This window comes from Elephas maximus, chromosome 5 (assembly GCF_024166365.1).
Source record: "Elephas maximus indicus isolate mEleMax1 chromosome 5, mEleMax1 primary haplotype, whole genome shotgun sequence".
In the NCBI taxonomy this organism is placed as follows: Eukaryota; Metazoa; Chordata; class Mammalia; order Proboscidea; family Elephantidae; genus Elephas; species Elephas maximus.
Genome location: NC_064823.1, coordinates 54,321,173 through 54,348,285, shown reverse-complemented (window position 1 = coordinate 54,348,285; position 27,113 = coordinate 54,321,173). Strand labels below are relative to the sequence as shown.

Below are 27,113 nucleotides of genomic sequence, written 5' to 3'. Positions count from 1 at the left end.
ACATTGGAGAGACTTTTACAATGAGCTACAACATAAAGAACCATTCAAAGTAACTTAAAGAATTGAGCTTGATTGGAGTAAAGAATATTTGTACTATTTTATAACAAAACATTTCTGGGCAAGCTCAGACTTCCCAAGACCTGAAGATTCCTCCAAACTCTCACTGTTAAGTAAGGTATTTTGGAGGTAGAGCAGGAGGGTGCCTTAGATGCTCTCAGGGAACAGAAGAGAAGAGCAGAATTGGGAATGGAAATTCCAATTCAGACTTGGGAAGATGGAGTCATCATCCCAAATTGAGAGTGAATAGGTTTGATAGCACCCATTCCCTCTATTTGCAGAAAGCCAGATCCCTGAAGAGAAGGACAGGGTGTTCACCTTATAATGCTTAGTTTGGGAATCAGAGTCTCAAGGAGTGTCCTTTGAAATCATGTGATAGCCATGATGGGATAGAAAGGCTGGAGATGTGGCCCATCTCCTTGGCCAATCTTAAATCACGAAGTCCCTGGTGGTGCAAATGGGTAACACACTCATCTGCTAACCAAAAGGTTGGAGGTTTGAACCTGCCTAGAGCTGCCTGGGATAAAAGTGCTGGCTGTCTGCTTCTGAAAAATCAGCCATTGAAAACCCTATGGAGCACAAGTTCTACCCTGATACATGTGGATTTCCATGAGTCAGAATCGACTCTATCACAGCTGGTTTGGTTTTTTGGTCTACTGGGTTTAAATAAAAAATGGCATTCCATTTCCTAGTCTCCCAAGGCCTACCAAGGCCTATTGACATAGAGGGGCCTATGTCTGATCCAATGGTCCCAGATCTAGGGGAACCCTAGCTAAAGTGGAAGAGAATTTAATTAGGAAGGAAGCTCCTGTTGTGTATATGGTGGGGAGGGCACTGGTATGAGTCTTTCTTTATATCTAGGAGATAGAGAAGGAAGCCATATGGTTAATCTTAACCCTAGTTCTGAGAGTATCAAGAGGGACTTGGGCAGAGACTCAGAGAAGTTCTGGGTTGAAGGGATTGGGTGCCACAAATAACTAGTAAATCTTGTCTTTCCCTTATCTACTTTTTGGAGGAAAGGATCTATGCAGCACATTAGTAAGAGATTATACATTTTTTTTTCCTTTTGTAGAGAGTGGAATAAAATATCATTTTGTTATTTAATCCCACAACTGCCTCCTAGAGAGTATGGATCTTGATAAATAAGACTCCCCCCACCCCTACCTTTTATATTCTGCTGAACCTCTAAATGGCTTAGTGATAAGGCCAGGTAATATGAACTGCTGAGAGCTTAATTAACTTGCCCAACTGAAGAAGAATTCGGAGTTCCTTTGGCAATCCAGGAGAGAAGAAGTGAGTGCCAAGGAGATAATACAAGTGATGGTTTGAGACTAGGTTATGAAAGATGAAATGCCAACAGCAGTTCCCCTGCAGTGAGCTATATTAAGAATGAGATATTTAATGTTCAACTAGGATTTATTTGAGTTGGTATGATGAAGGCCCCTCTTCCACTGGCTTCTTCACCCTGAATCTTTAAGAAATGCATGAATGACAAATTTCGTTTCTTTGGTGTGAAATGGGCTTCATGTCTAGGTCTGTATGCTATGGGAGAGACACAGTGTGTGAGGAGGCATGGGCCCAGAGGCAACTACGAAAATGGGACCATCTTGGGGTGTCTTCAGATATCTGAAGTGTCTGGAATTGTTTGATTAAATCTTGATCTAGCTCTAAAAAGGAGAATAATCCTAGGTGGCAGTGGATACATAAGAACCATTTTGATGAGGTAGTGAGGGAAGCAGCCAGGTCTGAGTGCACTGCTGAGTGAATCAGAGGCAAGCACATAGAGACAGCTTTGTGTGGGTAATTCTTCTAAATCATGAAAATTAGTCAGAATGTAATTCGGTTGGTGAAATAACGCTGCAGATCTTGCACAAATTATATGGTACTTAAAACATCGGGACACAGCAGATACAAAAAAAAAAAAAAAGAAAGAAAAGAAAAAAGAAAAGTTGAAGCTTCTCTAAAACAACGTTTGTATTTTGGCATTTCAAATTTTTTTTTTTTTTTTGTAGCCCAGTAGGCTAGATTCCTTTCCCTTTAGGCTAGGTGAAAAATAGGTATATAAAACCAATTATGAGATAATTTTTCAAAATGACATGAAGCTCCAAGGGTAAGGAGTAAGTAGCAGATTCATCTGTGTGGGGAATGCCAATGTCCTGTTTATGGCTGGTTTCTATCTTTTGAGCCAGAGATAGGAGTCAGAATTTGGAATTCTAGGGATAATGTCTTCCTTAAAATAGCACAGAGCAACAAAACCCACAATGGCCTATTTGTAAACTATGTACTCAAATGTGGGAAAATGTTTTGTGAGCTGACTTCATTACTCACTGTGCCATTTCAAAAAATGCCAAATTGAAAATAAAATGTTAATAGTAAGGGTAGATGAGCACTTAACTCTCCTCGGGATTGCATACTTTAAGAGCTGGGCATAAAACAAAATACAGAGAAGAAGAGATGCTTACAAAACCTTCCTGAAACCCTCTTCAGTTTTACATGTGGCTCCTCCAGCAGTGACTACCCTTCTCTTGTCTCCACCTCTGACTCCCCCCCCCCCACTTATTCTCTTGGCCCCCAAGACAAAGATATAAACATTATGTGAGAAACTTGCCATTTTCCGGTTTTCATTAATTCAGTCACTTCACTGATCTTATCAAAATTCAGAGTTTGAGTAATTAGTGGATTTAGATTAAACTTCTTTGCCATATAATCAGAAACCAGCTTAGGAACATGTTCTCTGCTCTTCCAGCCTGGAAATACACAGATTAATGACAAATTTTATACGTGAGACTTCACTTGAAAAGAAAAGTCATCCAGAGTAATTCCGTAGGTGTTGGTTTTGACCGAGGAAGTATAAGGATGACCCATAACTTGCCTCTGTCGTCAGAATGCCTGTCCCAACTGCATGCCTTGTGGAGAGGGCTGTTTTCCTGAAGGCGACCTCTGGTACTGTAGAAGAGAATTAATTCTAAGCAGGTAGAACTTGGACATTGTTTTGAGATGTTCTTGGTGTTAGGTTGTGTTCTGTGGGAAGCAGTGAATCCATATCTAATGTATAACAAAGACCAAGGCCTTAGGAATCATGAAAGAAAGCAATTCGAAGGTTAGAAATTTCCTATTTGTACGTTTGTGTGTGTGTGTGTGTGTGTGTGTGTGTGTGAAAGCTTCATGAAAGAGTCAAATACCTTAAAGTAAGAGAAGAACTTCTATCATGCAGTGAACCTAGTGAGAGCTTTTGGGAAAAGAATGTGTATAAAGTAATATGAGAATAAAATATGCCTTCTGGAAACAGAATTGCACAGGAAAAGATGAGCCTAACATTTTGTTTTCTCTATTCTCATCATTTTCTAGAAATACTGCCCTTACATTTAGACCTGTGCTAAGTGACATGATCATTGGGTTACTAGACAGAATTTGGCAGCCTGCTCGCTTCAGGAAAAGGTAGTGTGCTGTAATTGCCCAAGGAGGTAACACTGTCTTAAGCAGATTACTTTGTGTTAGGATCTTGACAGTTATCTGCTTTTCTTGGTTCCAGTTTAGACGGTGTTCTCCAGCCTTCCCACTGATTCTCAAAACCACTGCTCTGACAGGGATCACAACAGAGAGTCTGGACAGTGCAGGAGAAAAATGTTGAATAGAATTCAAATTCACTAAATACCAGGCTTACTGGTCTGAAAGAGACTGGATGAGCCCCTGAAACTATGGCCCCCAGGCACTCTGCTAACCCAGAACTGAAGCCATTCCTGAGGCCCACTTTTCAGACAAAGACAGAACTATAAAACAAAAAATAACACGTGAGAAATGTGCTTCTTAGTTCAGTCAAACATACGAGACCAAATGGGCACCTCCTGTTCAAAAGCAGAGAAGGCAGGAAGGAACAAATATTGGACAAATGAACACAGGGAACCCAGAGATGAAAGGGGGAGTGTGCTGTCATGTTGTGGGAATTACAACAAAAGTCACAAAACAATATGTGTGTAAATTTTTGGAAGAGAAATTAAAAAGTTGAGAAGACAAGGGGGCAGGGAAACTAGAGTACTAAAAAGGAAACAAACTGAACACAGTTAAAGAGAATGTTGACACATTGTGATAAATGCAGCTAATAACCATTGAACAGTTTGTGTGGAAATTGTCAAATGGAAACCTAGCTTGCTATATAAACTTTCACCAAAAACTCAATAAAATATTATTAAAAAACAAACTACCTAATATTCTTCCAATGAATTTATTTTCTATTTAAGTTGGTTTCTGTTATAGGGAACTGTTATGGATTGAATTGTGTCCCCCCAAAACAAGTGTTGTAAATCTTAACCTCTATGCTTGTGGTTAAAATTCCACTTGGGAATGGGTTGTCTTTATTATGTTAATAAGGCAAGATGAGTGTGACGTGTATCTTGAGTCAATGTCTTTTGAGTTATAAAAGAGATTAAACAAGCAAGCCAGCAAGCAGCCATGGGGACAGACAGATGTCATGCCACATAAAGATCACCGAGGAACCAAGAAAAGAGACAAGGACCTTTCCCCAGAGCCGACACAGAGAGAGAAACAGAAAGGCTTCCCCTAGTGCCTGAATTTGGACTCCTAACTTCCTAAATTGTAAGAAAACAAATTTCTGTTTGTTAAAACCATCTACTTGTGGTATTTCTGTTATAGCAGCACTAGATAATTAAGAATTTGGTACAGTGTGCTGCTCTAACAGATACCTAAAATGTGGAAGCGGTTTGGCAATTGGGTAATGGATGGAGCCTGGAAGAACTTTAAGGAGCCTAATAGTAAAAGCCTAAGGAGCCCTGGTAGGACAATGGTTAAGGACCTCAGCTGCTAACTGGAAGGTTTGTAGATTGAACCCACCAGCTGCTCAGTGGGTGGAAGATGTGGCAGTTTCCTTCTGTCTTAGTCATCTAATGCCGCTATAACAGAAATACCACAAGTGGATGGCTTTAACAAACATAAGTTTATTCTCTCACAGTCTGGTAGGCTAGAAGTCTGAATTCAGAGTGCCGGCTCCAGGGCAAGGCTTTCTCTCTCTGTCAGCTTTGGAGGAAGGTCCTTGTCGTCAGTGTTCCCTTAGTCTGGGAGAATCTCAGTGCAGGAACTTCAGGTCCAAAGGACGCACTCTGCCCCTGGCACTAATTTCTTGGTGGTATGAGGTCCCTGTGTCTCTCTGCTTACTGTTTTCCTTCCTTTTATCTCTTACAAGATAAAAGATGGTGCAGGCCACACCCCAGGGAAACTCCCTTTACACTGGATCAGGGATGTGACCTGAGCAAGGGAGTTACATCCCACCCTAATGCTCTTCAACATAATTCAGTTAAGCACAAGCAGAGATTAGGATTTACAACACATAGGAAAATTATGATCACAAAATGGAGGACAGCCACCCAATACTGGGAATCATGGCCTAGTCGAGTTGATACATATTTTTAGGGGACACGACTCAATCTATGACAGCTTCCATACAGATTTACAGTCTTAGAAACACTATGGGGCAGTTCTACTCTGTCCTATAGGGTTGCTATGAGTCAGAATAGACTAGAGGGCAGTGAGTTTAATTGTAAAAGTCTAGATTGCCTTGAAGAGACTGTTGGTAGAATTATGGATGTAAAAGGCAATTCTGGTGAGGGTTAGGAAGGAAGTGAGGAGAGCTATAGAGAAAGTCTCTATCGTCTGAGAGAATACATATGGCACCAGCAAGAGAATGTTGCTAGAAATGTGGATGTTAAATATGATTCTGCTGAAGATTTAAAAGGAAATGATGAACATGTGATTGGACAATGAAGGAAGGGTGATACTTTTACACAGTAGCAAAGAACTTGTCTGAATTACGTTCAGATGTCTGGTAGAAGGTAGAGCTTGTAAGTGATGAACTTGGATATTTGGCTGAGGAGGTTTCTAAGCAAGATCTTAAATGGGTTGTGTGATATTTCCTTGCTCCTTATAGTATAATGTGAGAGGAAAGAGATATACTTAAAAATGAACTGTGCAAAATGAAAATAAAATTTAAAGATCTGGAAAATTCTGTTGTAGAAACTCAGGACATGTGTCCTAGAATTTTCACCAAGGCCAACAATCTTTTGTTAAAGAGATTAAGCCTGTGACTGATGAATCCAAACAACTACCACAGTAGAAAACTTATCAGCACAGACCGAAGAGGACATAGATAGGAGAAAAGGAAAGAAAGCTGTCTGCATCTTGGGTTTCTATAAGTGGGAAAAAGACCAAAGGAGCTACAACTGTGGTCATCCAAGAAAAGAAAAGGACCGTTCCGGGAGGGGCTTAGAGATAAGCAGAACTGTTGGAAGGCGCATGAGAAGCACTGCTGGATTGGTTTCAAAGGTTAGGGCCACCCACTTCTAGGTTTCAAGAGTCAGATCTTTGCCAATTTATTTACAGAGTGGGGGCTGTCATTCAGTTTGGCCAAGAGGATGGGGCCGCCACCCAGTGCTGAGGGACAGGGGTGCCATGCACAATGGGCAAAAGAATGGGGCCTGCTGGGTCTAGGGGATGGAGTTGCCACTCAGATGGACTAGGAGAAAGGAGCTGCCCAAAGCTGTGGGAGCCTAGATGCCTTTCCAGTGGGCCTGGAAGGTGGTGCTGAAGCCCAGTGCTGAGTGGCCTCCACCCAGAATCTAGAGAGCATGGTCAACACCCAGAGCCTGGAAGGCAGAGCCATTGCCCAGATGGTTTCAGAGAATAGAGGATTATTTTCAAGACTTGAGAGCTAATGTAAATGCTCAGTTTTGGACTTACTTGGTGTCTGTTATCCCTTCTTTCCCTCCAACTTCTCCCATTTGTAATGGAAATGTCTATCTTGTGCCTGTTCCACCATTATACTTTGGAAACAGATAACTTGTAGTCTATCTAGTTTTCACAGGGTCACAGATGAAGAGAAATTTTGCCCCAGGATGGAATACACTCAAAGTTTCATCCATATTTGACTTAGGTGATTAAGAAGATGAGATTTTGGACTTGGAGTAAATTTAGGACTTTTGGGATGATGTGATAGGATGAACGTATTTTGCACTTTTTTTTTTTTTTAAGGACATGTATTTTTGGGGGCCAGAGGGTGGAACGTTATACACTGAATCGTGTTCCCCAGCCCCAAATATGTGTTATAAATCCTAACCTCAACGCCTGTGGTTATAATCCCATTTGGGGATGGGTTTTCTTTGTGATGTTATTCAGGCAGGCTTAGTGTAGGGTGTGTCTTGAGTTGATCTCTTCTGAGATACAAAAGAGATTAAACAAGCAAACCCACAAGCAGAGACTGGGAAAGGTAGTTGCCATGCCATATGAAGATCACCAAGGAACCAAGCAAAAGAGACAAGCACCTTCCCCCACAGCTGACACAGAGAGAGCGAAAGCTTTCCCCTAGAACTGGTGCCCTGAGTTTGGACTGCCTCCTAAACAGTGAGAAAATAAATTTCTGTTTGTTAAAGCCATCCACTTGTGGAATTTCTTTTATAGCAGCATCAGATAACTAAGACAGGAACCAAGATTTCTAATAGGGCTCTATGTCATTACATGAAAGGATAGTACATTTCTCTATTTGTTTTTATCTTTTGCTTGGTGATCTGATAAAGCATTTTCATATCTATGTAAGAAAACTTTCACTTGTTTTTTAGTTTCTTCTTTCAACAAGACAACATAAGAAAAAAGGGTCCTCAAAGGGACCACAGACTAGCCTAGATTGTGTTTCTCAAGAGGGGCACTAACGGCATTTTGGGTGGGGAAAATTCTTTATTGTGCACATTGTAGGAGGTTTAGCAGGCCTGTTCAGCACACATTACATGCTATTCTGTATTGAAAACCACTGAACCAGAAGTTTATACTACATGTGAAAGGAATTAACTTACATCTATCATTTGAGTTCACCCAGAGGCACCTAAGAAGAAAGGCCTGGAGATCTACTTCCAAAAAAATCAGCCATTGAAAACCCTACGAAGCACGGTTCTACTCTGACACACATAAGGCCACCATGACTCAGAATCAATTCAAAGGCAACTAGTTTTTGTTTATGGTCATTATATGAATGGTTAAGTGGCCAATGAATTAGGTTCAAAGGTTAGTGTATGTTCTATCAACAGTTATCATCTATAAACATAATAGAGGAAAATGGCAATGAGTGTGTTCAGTGATCCCAAATAGAAGAACTAAAACCACAGTTTAAACTGGAAATAACTATTTTGCCTTTTTTTTTTTTTTTTTTTTTTTGGTGGTGGCCCTGCCTTTTATCTGCTCTTCATAAATGATTTGGGTAACATTCTTAGTATCTATAACAATACACATAGCCAATTTGGAGATACCAATAGCTCATTAGCCTCAGTAATTTAGACAGCTCCTAGTTTTCTTCTCTTTTGCCCAAGAATTCAGATTACCCAAAATCTCTGGGTAAACGTATTTCTTCTTAAAATATTATATTACTTGTTTATGAGCCCAGAATTCTATCTCAGTAGATTTATTTATTTCCTATTTTCTCAATAGAGGACTTTTATAAAGGTTATAAAAAATATATATGTCCCAATATATAATCAAAAACAATAAAGATCATGGAAGAAAAAATAGGGACAACAGTAGGAGCCCTAATACGTGACATAAAGAGTATGCAAAACATTACTAACAACGCAGAAGAGAAACTAGATAACTGGGAGCTCCTAAAAATCAAACACCTGTGCTCATCCAAAGACTACACCAAAAGAGTAAAAAGATTACCTACAGACTGGGAAAAAATTTTAGCTATGGAATTTCTGATCAGTTTCTGATCTCTAAAATCTACATGATACTGCAAAAACTCAACTACAAAAAGACAAATAACCCAATTAAAAAATGGGCAAAAGATATGAATAGGCACTTCACTAAAGAAGACATTCAGGTAGCTAACAGATACATGGGGAAATGCTCACGATCATTAGCCATTAGAGAAATGCAAATCAAAACTACAATGAGATTCCATCTCACTCCTACATAAAAAAAAAAAAGGCTGGCATTAATCCAAAAAACACATAATAATAAATGTTGGAGAGGCTGTGGAGAGATTGGAACACTTATACACTGCTGGTGGAAGTGTAAAATGGTACAACCACTTTGGAAATCGATTTGGCACCTTCCTAAACAGCTAGAAATAGAACTACCATACGATCCAGCAATCCCACTCCTTGGAATATATCCTAGAGAAATAAGAGCCTTTACACAAACAGATATATGCACACCCATGTTCATTGCAGCACTGTTTACAATAGCAAAAAGATGGAAGCAACCAAGATGCCCATCCACAGATGAACGGATAAATTATGGTATATTCACACGATGGAATACTCCGCATAGATGAAGAACAGTGATGAATCTGTGAAACATTTCATAACATGGAGGAATCTGGAAGGCATTATGCTGAGTGAAATTAGTCAGTTGCTAAGACCGCTATTATAAGAACTTGAGAAAAAGTTTAAACAGAGAAGAAAATATTCTTTGATGGTTATGAGAGGGGGGAGAAAGGGAGGGTGGGAAAGGGGTATTCACTAATTAGAAAGCATATAAGAACTACTTCAGGTGAAGGGAAAGACAGCACACAATACAGGGTAGGTCAGCACAACTGCGCTAAACCAAAAGCAGTTTCCTGAATAAACTGAATACTTTGAAGACCAGCACAGCAGGGGCAAGGGCTTGGGGACCATGGTTTCAGGGGACACCTAAGTCAATTGGCATAATAAAATCTATTAAGATAACATTCCGCATCCCACTTTGGAGAGTGGCATCTGGGGTCTTAAACGCTAGCAAGTGATCTAAGATGCATCAGTTCGTCTCGATCCACCTGCATCAAAGGAGAATGAAGAACATCAAGGACACAAGGTAATTACGAGCCCAAGAGACAGAAAGGGCCACATAAACCAGAGACTATATCAGCCTGAGACCAGAAGAACAAGATGGTGCCTGGCTACAACCGATGACTGCCCTGACAGGGAACACAACAGAGAATCCCTGAGAGAGCAGGAGAGCAGTGAGATGCAGACCCCAAATTCTTGTAAAAAGACCAGACTTAACGGTCTGACTGAGACTGGAAGGACTTTGGTAGTCATGGTCCCCAGATCTTCTGCTAGCCCAAGACAGGAACCATTCCCAAAGCCAACTCTTCAGACAGGGATTGGACTGGGCAATGGGATAGAAAATGATAGTGGTGAAGAATGAGCTTCTTCGATCAAGTAGAAATATCAGACTATGTTGACATCTTCTGGAGGGGAGATGAGAGGGCAGAGGGAGTCAGAAGCTGGCAGAATGGACATGAAAGGAGAGAGAGGAGGGAAGGAGTGTGCTGTCTCATCAGGGGGAGAGCAGTTATGAGTGTAAAGCAGAGTGTATATAAACTTTTGTATGAGAGACTGACTTGATCTGTAAACTTTCACTTAAAAAAATTTTTTTTTACTTAAAGCACAATAAAAATTAAAAAAAAAAAAAAATTGCCCAGGAAAAAAAAAAAAAAAGTCCCAAGACAGGTATTAAAAAAATGAAAATCAAAGGATTCTATGAAAAGATATTTTTTCCAAAAAAAAAAAACCTTCTGTTTTCTATCAGTTGTGTTTCTTTTCAATTATGAATTCATTGTGTTTCATGTCTTTGAGGAGGTATGGTGCCAACTCAGTTGTTTGGAATAAAGTTTTACATTAGTTGAACAATGACTACTAATGATTAAGCATATCCTTCAAGGAATCCCAATTGGCAGGTATGTAACCCAACCCAGATGTAGTTATTGATTACAACAATCCCTTTTCTTTCCAATTTAGAGTTTGGATTAAACTTTTGACAATGGTTTCTTTACCAATTAAAAAAAAAAATCTTTTCTCTCCCTTTTCATGAGAAAAGCTTACCAAGAAGCAACTGGATACACCAATATCTATGCCCTTACCTTGAGTATTCATGCATCAAAACAAAAACTACGATCTAAAATTCTTACTTTGAGTTCCTTCTCAACATTTATGGCACGCCTCTCTATGTTCCCCCCTCCAGACCCCTGGGCAGTTCACCTTTCTCTGCTTCATCCATTCTTCCAAAAACTGTTCCCTTCAAGGAACGTCCTGAGAAGAACAATGAGCCACTTATATTGAATTGGACACCAGCAGTGGAAAACCCCACAATCACACAGACACCATGGCTCTCATGGCAGGAGGCCAGGGCAGCTCCCTCTGATAAAGCAAAAGCAGATCAGTGCTAGTTAGAAGATGTACTTAGGAGTTGGACCTAAGTTTTAATCTCAGCTTTACTGCTGAATGATCCGTGATCTTCTTTTCTGATTCTATCCTCATTGGTAATAACATTTATCTTATACGGATGCTATGACGTTGTGTGCTGCCTGGGATATGTTGTCATTCTGTGTCTTGGAGTCAATTCTGACTCATATTGTTGTTTGCCATTTAGTTGGTTCTGACTTACAGCGACCCTATGCAACAGAGTAGAACTGTCCCATAGGGTTTCCAAGGCTATAATCTTTACAGGAGGAGATCGCCATGGCTTTTGTCTTACGGAGGGACTGGTGGGTTCATACTGCCAACCTTTTGGTTAGCAGCTGAGCACTTAACCATTGTGCCACCAGGGCTCCTGGTATATAGGACTCAATGAATGAAAGAAACAAAAATGAAAATAATAACAGCACCCATGGGGTAAAAATAATAATTTTTATCAGAACCATCACTAACAAGTGGTTGGTTATTGATCACATCTTTTTTTTAAGGCTTTGAAGGGGTCAATTAGATATTTGTATGGCGCTACATGCTAGCAAGTGACAGGCATGTTTTGCTAGTAGTTTTCAAAGGCGATTTCTCAGAGCAAGACTATGTGCAAGGTTTTGCTATATTCTTTTTAGAGAGGAGGGAATTTAGATACAATGAGGAATGAAAGCATTTTGTATGCTGGGGAAAGAGTCCAGATTGGAAGAGGCAGTTTCTAAATTTTCATAGAGTTGATTAGAAGATTGAGCCATGCAACCCAATAATACACTATTCCTTCAAATCTCCAAAGAAAGCAAATCTCAGATTTTAAAATAACTTCCTCTCAATTTATATTCTTTTATGTAAACCATGTCCTGCCAGACAAAAACAATCGTTTCAAATATTTCACAACATTTTTGAAATGAGCTTGTATGATCAAGATTAATAGATAAAATCTATGGAAACTTATCTTAGTTCTAACACTAAGGACTTTGTTGAACGTGCAAATCTCATTGTTTTATAGGGTCATAAATTCAGTTTTTACCTTATCTAGCTTAAATTTCCTGGCTCAGAAATTATATTACCAGGCAGTTTCTTGTTATGAAATAATTTAGCCAGAATTCCTTACAAAGCCTTACTCTCTTGCCTGTTGGAGAATATCTGCTTATTTGAAGTACTGGTATGATGGAACAGAGAGGGAGATGAAAACCCAGCACGGAAGTTCTAGATTCAGTGTCCAGGAGAGTGAACAAATCTATTGGAAAGGACAAAGGGTACCAGCTGGGATGTCATAGACATAAGGAAAGTTAAGAGAAATGTGGAAGGAATTTAATATTCTTCATTAAATTAAAATTTAAGATGATCTCTGGTAGAGATATTGGTAATTTTCACCCCAGGAGGGCACATACCACAGTTTCTGGATTTCCAATGACCTCAAAGCAAAAGTCTGCCCCAGCACCAATTATCAAAATAAAACTTCTTGGATGGGTTTCTTGAAGTCGTGTGGGCTGATGCACTCAGTGGCGCCCACTTCTTTTGCCTTTTCAAATTTGTCTTTGTTGATGTCCACTCTGATGATCCTGGCTGCTCCTGCTGCCTTACAGCCTATGATAACGGACAGGCCGACACAGCACAGGTGGAGCCTGCAGTGACCTGAGCACATAAAGGCAGAAAACCCAGAAAACAAAAGCAAATGGAACACGCGCATTTATCCAGTTAGGAAGGCCAAATGCACACAAGTACTTTCTCAGAGATACACACAAAGGATATTTTCTAATAAAATATACTATGACTAGAGTTTTAGTTTCTCAAGATATTTGTAGATATTGAACACTCTTGCAATAGAAGGAAAAAAAAAATACTACCTGCAAATAGAGTTTCAAAGTCCTCGGAATTAGTGTGAATGGAAGTAGCTTTATCAGCATTCACTGACTCTTAAGATTTAACAGAATATTGATTTAATTTATTTCCAAGTCCCTTAAAACTATCGCCATCTTGCTGCAACCATTCCTTTCTTTTTTCTTTTGAGTATCCATAAACTTTGCATTACTTACAGTGTCAATGCCTTGTGAAGGTAAAGGCTTATTTAATGCAGTCCAAAATTGAACTAATTTAAATTGAGTCCCTTCCACAAAATTTCTCTGTATAGTACTGGAGCTAAGGGACATTGGGAAAAATAAAGCCCTAAAATTTAACAGCTACTTAAAGAAGGGCACTGGGAAGATTTGGATGCAGCAGATTAACAGTCAGTCATTATGGAATTCCCTGACCAATTTATCTGATACAGCAATACCTCCTTTTGGGGTCTTGATTTCTTTACTCTCTTTTTCTTTTTATTGATACTTACCACCACCTGATATGTTATACATTATTTTTATGTTATTTTGCCATTAGAATGTAAGCTTGATGAGTTTTGTTAACTGCTGAATCCCAGCACCTGGAACAGTACCTGACATAGTAAAAAAAAAAAATGACATAGTAGTCACTCCATAAATGATTGTTAAATAGAAGAAAGAATGAATTGGATTGTGGAAGGACACATAATCATGTTGTAACTGTGTTACGCTCAACTCTCAGGAACTCCTGATGTCTCTGTTGGAGAATGGTATCCACAATTGATTTGCCACTTACTATTTACCAAGAAGAGCCCTGGCGGCGAAGTGGTTAAGAACTCAGGCTGCTAATCAAAAGGTTGGCAGTTCGAGTCCACCAGCTGCTCCTTTGAAACTTTATGGGGCAGTTCTACTCTGTCCTATAGGGTTGTTATGAGTTGGGATCAACTCAATGGCAATGGGGTTTTGGTTACTTACCAAGAGGCAGTGGGGGAAGATATTGAAAGGGGCATGGGATGACTAGGCAGAGGGTAGAGAACTCAACATGGCTAGAGGCAAGTTTGTGATCCTTCCTCAGGTTGTATGATCATCTATGACCCAGATTCACAATGACTTTCGAGGATCCCATTTATAATGAGTATAAATGTTCTTCACCTTGGCAGTTTTGATTGCAGCACCATAGCTGGTGGAAAACCACAGCTAATTAGGCATACTTTCTCAAGAGGTGCACCTGCATCAATCTTGGTAACTGAAATTTCTTTTATCACTGAGTGTAGTCAGAGAAAGTGCTCGTATTACCAAAGTGATACAGTGATTTTCCCCTGCAGGTGAACCTAGTGGTGCCATCAGACATCAGCCCGGTGTGGCCCTCACTTTTACAGACAAAAAATAAACAAAAAAAATTTATTTTGAATTAGAAAACTTAGATCTCTTCCAATGAAATTGAATTAATTTTTCAAAAAGAAAACAATAGCAAAGACTTACTTAAATTTTATACAAAAATTGTCCTCAGAATTCAGGCAAGAGGTACGTTCTCCACACTGTGGTAGAAAGAGCGTGATAACTTTGTCACCTAGGAGAGCAAAATAATTTTTTATTATGGCTTTAATTATTCTTTAAAATTGTGGTGTGTATATATATATGTATATTTACATATGTAATATATACATACATGGAAACCCTGGTGGCATAGTGGTTAAATGCTATGGCTGCTAACCAAAAGGTGGGCAGTTCAAATCCACCAGACAGTCCTTAGAAGCCCTATGGGGCAGTCCTATTCTGTCCTGTAGGGTTGCTATGAGTTGGATCTACTCCATGGCAACAAGTTTGTTTGGTTTTTTATATACATACATACACATATATATATATATACCCACTGCCTTCGAGTCAATTAAGACTCATAGCCACCCTGTAAACAAACCGTTTACAAAGCCCACATTTTTCCATGTACAATTCAATGACATTAATTACATTCATCATGTTGGGCAAGCATCACCATTATTCATTTCCAAAATTTTTCATCACCTTTAACAGAGACTCAGGCCTCCTTAAACAATGCCTTCTCTTTTCCCCCTCCTTCCCTCTCCTGGCGTAACTTTATTTTTTAAAGCAAAGAGCTAGCTGTCTCTCAGGATTTGAACAAGGCACCCAAGAAGATATCATGATGGTGATAACTGACAATTATTTCCGTATTTAACTGTCCCTGAGACTACAAAGAATATCAAATATCTACCAAAAAAGTGCATGTCTTTAATATCTGGGCACCACCCTGCTGTGTCCAGCCCCGGGCTCAGTGGCTGAATCCTGAGAAGGTAGCCCCAGATTTGCCTCCTTTGTAAGTTCCTCTTAGAGCATCAAATGGGTTTGTCATGTAGTCTTTTCTTGCATTTTCTACACTAACTTTGCTGTCAGGAACTGAACTTAAAATAGTATGGATACCACACACTGGCAGAATAAGCTTCTGGATCAGAGAGAAAGGATTGTCTCTATACTGTCCTCGAATGTTTTATAAGAAGTTCTTTCTTCTTGGCCATGGAGACCAAAGGTAGGCACATTTCTCTAGTAATGTTTTAAATATAACAGGAAGATTAGAACAGCTTGTCTGTTATGAACTTACTGCCTGGCTCATTGTCAATCACTGTAAACCAGAGCCATTAATTTCATATTTTTGGTAAAAGCCTTTTTAGAATTTAGCCTCTTTGTTTTATTTAGTTTTAGTTTTTTAAAAGTAACACATTCATGTGGTAAAAATTTAAACTGCATAAAAGTGAATATTAAGTCACTCTTTCCCATTTCCTCATTTCTCTACCTCAGAGAAAATTACTGTGGTATCTTTTGGAAATATATAAACCCTTTAAAAATGCAAGACTAATGTACTATCTATTCTGTTTTGAGCCTTGATTTTTTAACTTACCAATATATCTTGGAGATTTCTAATTTTAGTACATATGGCACTCCATCATTTTTAAAATGGTTACATGGTATTCTATTATATAAAACCAAAAACCTGTTACCATTGAGTCGGTTCCAACTAATAATAACCCTATAAAAAAGAGAGCTGCCCCACAGTGTTTCCAAGGCTGTAATCTTTATTGAAGCAGATTGCTACATATTTGTTCCGTGGAGTGGTTGGTGAGTTTGAACCACTGACCTTTCGGTTAGCAGCCAAGTGCTTAACCACTGCTCCACCAGGGCTCTTTGCATTCTATAAATATACCATAATTTATTTAACCAGTCCCCAGAACACTGATAGACGTTCAATTTATTTCCCTTTTCTTGGTACTAAAACAGCAACACAATAAATATTTTGTGGGCTATGGTAGGCAGAATTTCTAAAATGGCCCCCCAAAGATATCCCACTTAATTCCCGGAAACTGAATTTCTTGAGACGTCATGCCTATAAGCTATGTTACATGGCAAGAGGGACTTTGCAGATGTAATTAAGGTTACTAATAAATTGACATTAAGATAGAGAGATTATCCTGGGTTATCTAGGGTAATCACGCAAGCCCTTGAAAAAAGCGAAGAGGAAGGAAGAAGAAGTCAAAGAGATTCAAAGCATGAGAGGGATTCAACATGGCATTGCCACTTTGAGGCTGTAGGAGGCCACATGAGAAGGAATGTAGGTGGCTTTGAGGAGCTAAGGATGGTCCCATTTGACAGACAGCAAGGAATTGAGGACCTCAGCCCTGTAACCACAAGGAGCTGGATTCTGTAAACAACTTGAATGAGCTTGGAAGTGTATTGTTGCCCAGAACTTCCAGACAAGAGCCCAGCTGACTGACACCTTGATTTCTTTCTTGTGAGACCCTAAGCAGATGACCCAGCCAGCCCATGTATATTTCTAATACAAAGAAGCTATGAATTAAAAAATTTATGTTGTTTTAAACCATGAAGTTGTTGGAAATTTGTTATGGCAAAAACAGAAAATGAATGCAGATTTTGGTACCTGGACGTGGAGTATTATTGAAACAAATTCCGAAAATGTGGAAGTGTCTTTGAAACCAAGCAGTGATTGCTAGCTGGAAGAATTTTTAGGAGTATGATGGGAAAAGCCTAGGTTAGTAAAATTATGGATGTTAAAGACGTCTCTGATAAGGCACAGAAAGATGTGAGAAGTATTACAGAGGAAATGTAAAGTGCCTAAAAGAATACCTAAATTGTTAGTAGAAATATGATTGTTAAAGGCACTGTTGATGAAGGCTCAGAAGGAAGTGAGGAACTAGTTATTGGAAACTGGAGAAAGGAAAATCTTTGTTATATAGTGGCAGAAAGGTTAGTGGAATTGTGTTCTGCAGTAATGTGGAAAGCAGAACTTAGAAACAATGAACCTGCATATTTAGTTGAGGGGATTTCTAAGCAAAGTATTGAAGGTGGAGCTTGGTTTCTTCTTGACTTTTATAGCAAAATGTGAAAGAAAGAAGAAAGACGTTCATTGAGGGAAAGACTGTTAAGGTTCTTGAAAACAGCACAAAGTTCCTGAAACGCTTGCAATGTACTTGAAAATGTTGTATCAGCAGGAACACTGTTGGTTTAGACTGAAAGGGACAGAGTAGAAAATGAAAGAAGGCTGTCAGACTGTCAAAATTCTATTTGTAAGAAGCATGCTGGTTAAACCAGGAAGCTGCAAATACATGCAATCTTTTGGGAAAAAAGAGATTTGATTTAGAGGGTGGCACCAAGAGCCCAGGGGAAAGAGGCTTGATCCCAGAGGGTGGAGCCAAGAGTCACAGAGGATTTTTCTAGGCCTTGGAAAGTAGTGGGATTTCCTGGCTGGATTTCAAAAATACTTTGGACTAGTGACCATTTTTTACCTTCCACTTTCTCTCCTTGTGAATGGGAATGGCTGTAGCTATTATTGTATGTTTGTCCCAAAATTATAGGTTGAGAAGACAACTTGTTTGTTTTATAAGTTCACAGATGGAGAAGAATTTTGCGCTAAGATGAATTATACCCAAAGCTTCCTCCACTGATGATTTAGATCATGAGATTTGAGACTTCATGAGTTGATGAAATTTGGATGAAGTTTTAGACTTTGACTTGATGCTGTAATGTGATGAGGCCTTGGGAATCTTGGCATGGGGTGAATATATTTTGCATTTGGGAGGGATGGGTATCTTTGAGGGATGGAAGGTGAACTGTGGAAGGCAGAATTTCTAAAAAGATATCCTGTCCTAATCCCCAGAAACTGTGACTATGTTGAGATAGCACATTCATGAATATGTTATGTTACATGGCAAATGTAATTAAGGTTACTAATCAACTGACCTTGAGACAGGAAGATTATACTGGGTTATCTAGGTGGGCCCAAGTTAATGACAAGAGTCCTTGAAAGGAGAATATAGGAAGGTAGAAAAGAAAGTCAAAGATGTTTGAAGTGTGAAAAGAACTCAGTGTACCATTGCTGCTATGAGTCTGGAGGAGGCATGTGAGAAGAAATGTGGGTGGCCTACAAGAGTTTAGAGAAGCTCCCAGCTGACAGCCAGCAAGGAAATGAGTGCCTCTATCCTACAACTGTAAGGGACTGAATTCTGACAACTTGAATGAGCTTGGAGGTGAATTCTTCCAGATAAGTCTCCAGATAAGAAGCCAGTTGGCCAAAACCTTGACCCTAAGCAGAGAACCAGACAAGCCCATCCAGACTACCGTTAGGTGCCATCGAATTGGTACAACAGAATGAAACACTGCCCAGCCCTGTGCTACCCTCACAATTATTGCTATGTTTGAGCCCACTGTTGCAGTCAGTAGAGACTACTAACCTACAGAAACTGTGAGATAATAAGCTTGTAGTGTTTTAACCTGCTAAATTTGTGGTAATTTTTTCCAGTACTAATAGAAAAATTAACATTAATATTTATCTATGGAATAAATTTCTAGAATTGGAAATGTTGGGTCCAAGAGTAATATGCACTGAATGATGTTACATATGTCAAATTTAAGATCTGTGAAAATTTAATTTCCAAACAAACAGGTATGAGGGATCTGTCTGCCTATACCCTTGTCAGCCTCCCATTGATCTGAGAGGTAAAAAGTGTTTTTCCATTGTATTTAAATTATTTATTTATGTATTTAAAATATATTTCTGAGGTGAAAGGAGCCCTGGTAGTGCAGTGGCTAAACACTCGGCTGCTAATTGAAAGGTTGGCGGTTCCAACCTGCCAGCCACTCCGAGGGAGAAGGATGTGGCACTCTGCTTCTGCAAAGATTAAAAAAAAAAAAATTTACAGCCTTGGAAATCCCATAGGGTGGTTTTACTCTGTCCTATAAGGTTGCTATTTGTTGGAATCACCTCAGTGGCAATGGGTTTGGTTTGGGTTTTGGTATAACTGAGGTTGGGCATCTTTTCACATGTTTAAAAACATTTACATGTTTTTCCTCCAAATTAGATCCTTATTTCCTTTGCCTATTTTTCTATTAGCTTGTGTATGTATGTATTTACTTATTTATTTTGGAGTCCTTGGGTGGTACAGATGGGTAAGCACTAGGCTGCTAACTGAAAGGTTGGAGGTTGGGGTCTACTCAGAGGCACCTGGGAAGAAAGACCTGGCAATCTACTTCCAGAAAAATCAGCCATTGAAAACCCTACAAAGCATAGCTCTACTCTGACATACACAAGCTCACCGTGAGTTGGAGTCAACTCAATGGCAACTGGTTAGATTTGTTAGTTGTCCTTTTTTTTGCTTTTAAAGAGCACATTGCTATATTAATTGAAAATACTTTTAATATTTTTCCATCTTATTGTGTTTTTTTGACTTTTTGGGTATTTTAAAATATGCATTTAAAAATTGCTTTATTTAGTCAAAATTGTCATTGTATTATTTTACAACTTCTGGGTTACTTGTTTAAAATTTCCTCCCCTTCCCTGAGATAATGCAATGTTCTCTCATAATGCTTCTGTGGTTTCACTTTTCAAGTTTAAATCTTAGATCCATGTATAATATTTTTGTATAATGAATGAGATAGTAACTCAACTTACTTTTTCCCCGAAATGACCAGCCAATTATTTCAATACCATTTATTGAATAATCCATGTTCCTCCCTTCAAATATGAAAGGCAAACCTAACCCTACATTAAAATTCTATATATATTTGGATTCAGTTCTGAACTCCTTTCCTATTTGGTTCCACTAACGTGTTTGGTTATTCACTGTATGTTTCATTTAAATAATTATTCATCAGTTTCCCACAGTTTACCTTTTCTTTCTGTAAATTTTTATCTCCTTTAAACTTTCTTTCAGACCTAGTTTCAGTGCATTCAATTTCTCCTGGCTGTTGTTTTGTCTTCTTAGAAAATATATGCAAAGAATATAATACATTTAGTATTTTAGTATAACTTATAAATAATTATTTTTTTCTAAGAAACGGGCAACATTTTACCCTGTATTTCACTTGATTTCAATATATTGAAAGTTGCTGCTATTTCCAAGCCCCAGGTCCCAGTTCATACCTGTTTTCACCATGCTCACTCCTTCTCCCACACTCTCAACTATTCCAGCCCCTTCATGGCCCAGAATACTGGGAAACTTGGAAAAACCCTTCACCCTTTTCTTCTCTGTACCACAGAACCCTGTGGCTATAATCTGTATGGAAGGCAAAGAGCCTTATTGTTTTCTCTGTGTCAGATAAAGGTGTTTTAGAATTGTTAGTGTTGTAAAATTTTTTTCCTAGTTTGATAAGCTTCGTTAATATAGTGCATCCGTTTATGAGCTTTTCTTCTAGACAAGGATCAGTAACATTTTTAAAAAAGAAATGCAATGTTCTCCATTAGGTAATTTCAGAATCAAGAGGATGATTTTAAAATTTTTTGAGGAGGACAGGATGGGGTCAGAAGAGGGTTGTTAAACCACAGCGTGACATCAGAGGTCTCGCTTGGTTTTTCATTAGAGCTTGCGGGTGGGAGCAAGGAGGAACAAGGCCAGTTATAGAAATAAAGGCATTGAAAAAAAAGGGAAATGGATAATGTTTTTTCTTATAATTGGAGCCTAAGTTTTTTTCACCAAATCAGTAGCCAATTGCCTTTGAGTCGACTCCAATTTATGGTGACTCCATGTATGTCAGAGTAGAACTGTGTGCCAAAGAGTGTTCAATGACTGATTTTTTGGAGGTAGGTCTCCAGGCCTTATATTTCTGAGATGCCCCTGGGTGGACTTGAACCTCTAACCTTTTGGTTAGCAGCTGAGTATGTTAACCATTTGTACCACCCAGGGAGGTTTTATTAATTTTTTTTTTTAAACATCAGGGCTTTATGGTTGTGTTATTATTACAAATCATAATCCCTGCCAGACAATTTAAAATGGAGACACTATAGAGCAGTGGTAAAGAGTGCAAAACTGAAATCCTGGCTCTGCCCCTTTTGTGACCTGGCAGTGAATTATTTATCATTTATGAGTCTCAGTTTCTTCATCTCTACCACTGACATGAGGTTTACACACACACACACACACACACACTCTCACCCACTCACGCACTCATGCATTCATGCACACATACGCGGACACCCTAAGTTAAGAATTGAATCTATTCAAATTTGCCCACAAAAACGGGGTTTATTGGAAGTATGCCATAAAACTGCTTGCAACCCAACTGTAGAAAGTATAGTCAGACCTTATAGATCTAGAAATTCATCAAGAAGCTCTTTTCTTCTTCTTTCAACTTTGATTCAACACGAGCATAGCTACATTTCCTGTTATTCTCCACAGATAGTCTCTTTGTTTGTTTATGATCACAAGGTTAAAAAAGGTGACCAGCCCTGAGCCCACTCTCCAGTGCCCACTATCATCTGCCTTGCTACAGTCTCTATATCTTGGTGTAAATTTACCAGTGAGAGACTCAGATTTGTAGGTGGTCAGGTGTCTTTGAGTCAATGTCCATCCCTGAGTTGCGAACCTGGATGGGGATAGCCAAATGGCCCACTGTTCAAGCAGCAGGGTATGTAGGCCAGAGAAGACTCTCAGAAGAGGACATGGACTGCATAGGTAAGTTATCTTAGAAAATTACTATCTTTGTAATGTATCAATAAACAGTACTTATTATCATTGTTATAATTAAAATAATAACAAAGAATCCTGAACTACAAACCAGGTGAACCGTATTCTAGCCTGGTGGCTGCCTTTAGAATCATCTGAGAGAGATTTAAAAACTCCCCATGCCCAGGCTGTTCCCCGCTCAAGGCCAATTAAATCAGAATATCAGAATGTCTCAGGGTGGGGCCCAGATATCAGCATTTTTTAAAGCTCCAAATGTAGAGCCAAGGCTGAGAAAAACTTCAAATCTGAGTTCTTTTTCTAACTAGCTGTGTGAACCGGGCAGTCACTAACCTCAGAAAACTTCAAATTTCTCATCTGTAAAATAACAGACATCCCCTGGTACCTTCCAAGGAGCCCTGTGGTGCAGTTGGTTAAGCACTCAGCTGCTAACCGAAATATTGGTGGTTCAGACCCACAAAGAGGCTCTTCGGGAGAAAGAGCTGGTGATCTGTTTCTGTAAAGATTACAACCAAGAAAATCCTATGGAGTAGTAGCACTCTGTAACATGGGGTCACCATGAGTCGAAATTTGTGAAGTCTCCTTGAGAGTACACAACAGCAACAACCTGGTCCCATCCAGCTCTAACCTTACATATTTCCAGAATTCAAACTTATGATTTATTTGTAATCAAACAAATTTTTCATACAACGTATCTCAAGATAACTTAAATGTCATAAAGAAATGTAAAAGTACAGTTTAAAATATGGTTTGGGGGAAGAAAGTGCTTTTAATTGGTAATTAGTATTATAGCTGTAAGTAAATATGAGTTTTACTCTTTGGACATTTAGCTCAGCTGTTAGTCAGAATCGACTTGACACCAGTGGGTTTGTTTTGTTGGGTTAACTGAAAGGTTGGAGGTTTGAGTCCACCCAAAGAGCCTTAGAAGAAATACCTGGAGATCTACTTCTGAAAAATCAGCCATTGAAAACCCCACGAACTATGGAGCACAGTTCTACTCTGACACACACACAGTTGTCATGAGCCAGAGTTGGGTTATACCTGCCTAGCTTTTTTCTGGCTGGGTTTAGAGACTGATGGAAACGGTTGATGAAAGGGAAGTAGAAGAGTATGTCGTTTTCTTCCTAAACTGAACATTATGAAAAGAATATATGACTTACAGTGAACAGTTCTGATTTTTTATGTGAAAATGTTGTGACTTTTTTTTTTTTTAACCTTTATACGAACTTCCTTTGCCTTGGGTGGGGCCACTTCTACTTCCTCAGTGGAAAATGGTGTACCAGGCTTCCAGAATATGGCTGCTCTACACTTGACAACCTGGAAAATAAAACATGGGAGCAGAAAAGGAAATTGCTTAGGCTTGGAAGTTTAAAGATTCCTATATTAATGATTATTAGTAGGTTTAGGATAGTTCTGCACTCAAACAGAAAAATCATTGCATAAATATGCACTGTACGTAACCTCCCCAACCCCAATCCAACTTTTCTTGTACTAGCAACCTCTGTATTCAAATTAGTTTTGCCAATACTAACAACCAAGTGCATAGAGGCCATACTTTTGATATAGCATAAATATAGCTGCCAAACGAAGGATGTTTCAAGGTAAGAATGACTTTGTGGTGTGGGAGATATTTGTAGCCTTAGGTATGGGAGGGAGCCCTCGTGGCACAGTGGTTAAGAACTTGCCTACTAACCAAAAAGTTGGCAGTTCAAATCCACCAGCCGCTCCTTGGAAACCCTATGCAGTAGTTCTACTCTGTCCTATAGGGTTGCTATAAGTGAGTAGGAATCAACTCAATGGCAAGGGGTTTAGGTGTGGGAGAGAATCAGCTTTGGGGTGGAGAGGTGAGTTATGGAACAAGGAATAGAGGCCGTCTCATGGTTGCAATCCATTAAATAATGGTGATTGTTAACTGGTGATGTTGGAGATATCATTTGGGGAAAAAATACTTCTTGGGGGCTTAGATTTCAGCCCACCGTTGTTGTCACTGTAAATTCTCTTCCTATGTGGTCTCATCTATTTTTATAGATTCAACCACCAGCTTTAGGCAAATGGCTTTCAAAAACAACATCTTTAGGATAGGCATTCCTAAAATTTAGAGTCAAGTATATATCTGCTATTTGAATATCCTACAGATATCTCTATCTTAACATGTTAAGAAATGAACACGTATTTATTTTTCACTCTCTTTCTCCCACTTTCTTCCCCTCCCTCAGCACACACACCACACAATCTGCTCCTCTCTTTGCATTCTCTATTTCAGTTAGTGGCCGTGAAAGCTATCCACTCACCCAAGATGGAAACCTGGGCAGAAGCTTTAATTCTCTCTCCATCATCCCCTTCCAATCTAGATTTATCCAGAATCTGTTCCCTCTTCTCCATTCCTATAATCATTGTCTTTCACCTGGATTATTAAAAAAGCTTTCTGTTTTATCTCTGACTCTATCTCATCACCTTCAAATGCACCTTCTCTATCATTGCGATCAGAATTATAATCCTGATGAAGCTAATCCCTGATTTAAAAACAATATGGCTACCAATTGTCTAGCAGGCTCCATTGGCATGGTTTACAAAGCTCTCCACGGCCTTCTCCCTGTCAGCCTCTCCAACCTTGTCTCACGTCACTTTCGGCCTCAGACTTTACCCTCCAGCCACATGGAATATCCTGGAGATCCGTATAGGAGATATTTTTCTTACCTCTATGCTTCTTCTCATGTTGTTTCATCTGGCTGAATATCCTTCTTTCTTTCCCTGGTAAATTCTTACTTCTAATCTAAGTTTCCCCTCAGGTGTCACCTCCTCTGGGAAGGCAAGTTGGGTTAAGGCTCTTTCTTTAGGCTCCCATTCTCTATTACTACCCTTGTACACGTTCTCTTTTTTTTTTTAAATTATTATATAATTGTTTTAGTTATCTAGTGCTGCTGTAACAGAAACACCACAAGTGGATGGTTTTAACAAACAGAAATCTATCCTCTCACAGTTTAAGAGACAAGAAGTCCAAAATTAGGAGAAGAGGGAGCAGATTCCAGAAAAATCTAGACGAGGGCTCTCTCTCTCTGTTGGCTCTGGGGAAGGCCCTTGTCATTAATCTTCCCCTGGGTATAGGAATTACTCAGCACAGGAACCCTGGGTCCAAATGACATGCTCCACTCCTGGCTCTTCTTTCTTGGTGGTAGTAGGCCCCCTCCTGTCTGCTCACTTCTCTCTCCTTTTTATCTCTTATAAACTAAAAGGTGATGCAGGCCACATCCCCGGGAAACTCCCCTTACATTGGATCAGGGCTGTGACCTGAGTAAGAATGTTTCATCCCACCCTAATCTTGTCTCACTAAGGTAATAAACATAACCTAATCCTCTTTAACATGACCTTATCCTGCCTCATTAATATAATGGATAGCTCACTCCCAAATGGGACCATAACCACAGGCATAAACCAAAAACAAACAAAAACCCACAGGCATAGAGGCTAGGATTTACGACACATCACAAAATGGAGGACAACCGTGCAATAGTGTGAATCATGGTCTAGCCAAGTTGACACATATTTTTGGGGCACAGAATTCAATCCATGACAATAATTTTATTTACTTTGTTGTTGTTGAGAATATACACAGCAAAATATACGCCAATAGTTTCTACATGCACCATTTAGTGACATTGGTTACATTCCTTGAGTTGTATAACCATTTTCACCCTCACTTTCTGAGTTTTTCCTCTCCCATTAACATAAATTCATTGTCCCAAAGGTTCATATCTAACCTTTCGAGTTGCTGTTGTCAATTTGATCCCATATAGACAGTTCTTAAAAGAACATAATGCTTAAGGAAGACTTTTTTTTTTTTAATTAATTAAGCTAAACTTTATTGTTTGGTTTTAAGAAGACTTCAGGAGATATTTTTGGTTTAAGGTTTAAGGATTATCTCAGGGAAATGGTGTCAGGGGTTTATTCAGCCTTCATGGGTACAGGAAATCTGGAGTCCATAAGAATTTTAAATTCTGTTCTGCATTTCCCACTTTTTTTAATCAGAATTCTTCTATGGAATCTTTGATCGAAATGTTCAGTAATGGTAGATGAGCACCATCTAGTTCTTCTGGTCTGGTGGCAGAGGAGGCAGTTGTTCATGGAGGCTACTAACCACACATTCCATTTCCTTCTCCTATTCCTGGCTCTCCTTCTTCCTCTCTTGTTCTAGTCAAAAAGAGACGAATTGTTGTGCCTGAGATGGCAGCTTCCCTTGCACACTCTTTTTATAATCTTTGATATGCCTCTGTTTCTCTGTGAGGTCCTTTAAGGAGGGGATTCATTTTTCATCTTTGACTCTGGAAAGAGTGACACAGGGCTTGGCAATTGCTTATTTGAAAAATGAAAAAAATTGGTGAAAGAAAGCAAGTAGAGTAAATAAAAGAAAAGGGAAAGAAGGAGGAGAGTTACTAAGATTAAGATGCCCTTCACCTCCAGGTGCCCAGAGACTAGCTGGGTAATGAGGTAGTGGTAAGCAGACAAACACACAAATAATGCTGTAACATGACATAGAGGAGGAGACCATACCCACTTTGCCTGTAGTACTCATGCTAACTTTCTTCCTCTTCTTTGCCACAGATGAGTATACAGAGAAAGAGAGATTCCAGTCACACATTTCAGTATGGAAAATCCAAGTGTATGAAGGTCACTGGTAGATACCAAGACTTTGTCTGGAGCTTTATGTGCAAATTCCTGTTGATTGAGGGAGGCTCTTAACTGTAACGTGAAACGGACTTAACTCAGTGAAAGTATACAAAGGTCAGATTGTGCAGTTTCTATTTCTCTGTTAACCAGGTAGTTCCTCTCTTATCGTTATCCTTCAGCAACTGGTTCAGTAATTCAGTAACAACACAATCCATTCTGTTGAGTTTTTAAATTTGGACTTTTAAATATCTGAGTACAACAGAGTGCATAAATTTCATTCTTTGTTATTTTTGAAATACAGAAATGATCATCTTTATCTGTAACTTTGAGTTACCTGTTCTGTGTTGCATCATGAGTCTTGTGAAACAATTCATGGTGAGAAG

At 39.1% G+C, this 27,113-nt stretch overlaps 1 pseudogene; it reads right to left on the bottom strand.

Moving 5' to 3' along the window:
- Positions 1–2,613: 2,613 nt before the first annotated feature.
- On the bottom strand, positions 2,614–26,635 carry LOC126077545 (alcohol dehydrogenase 6-like; annotated as a pseudogene).
- Positions 26,636–27,113: the final 478 nt, after the last annotated feature.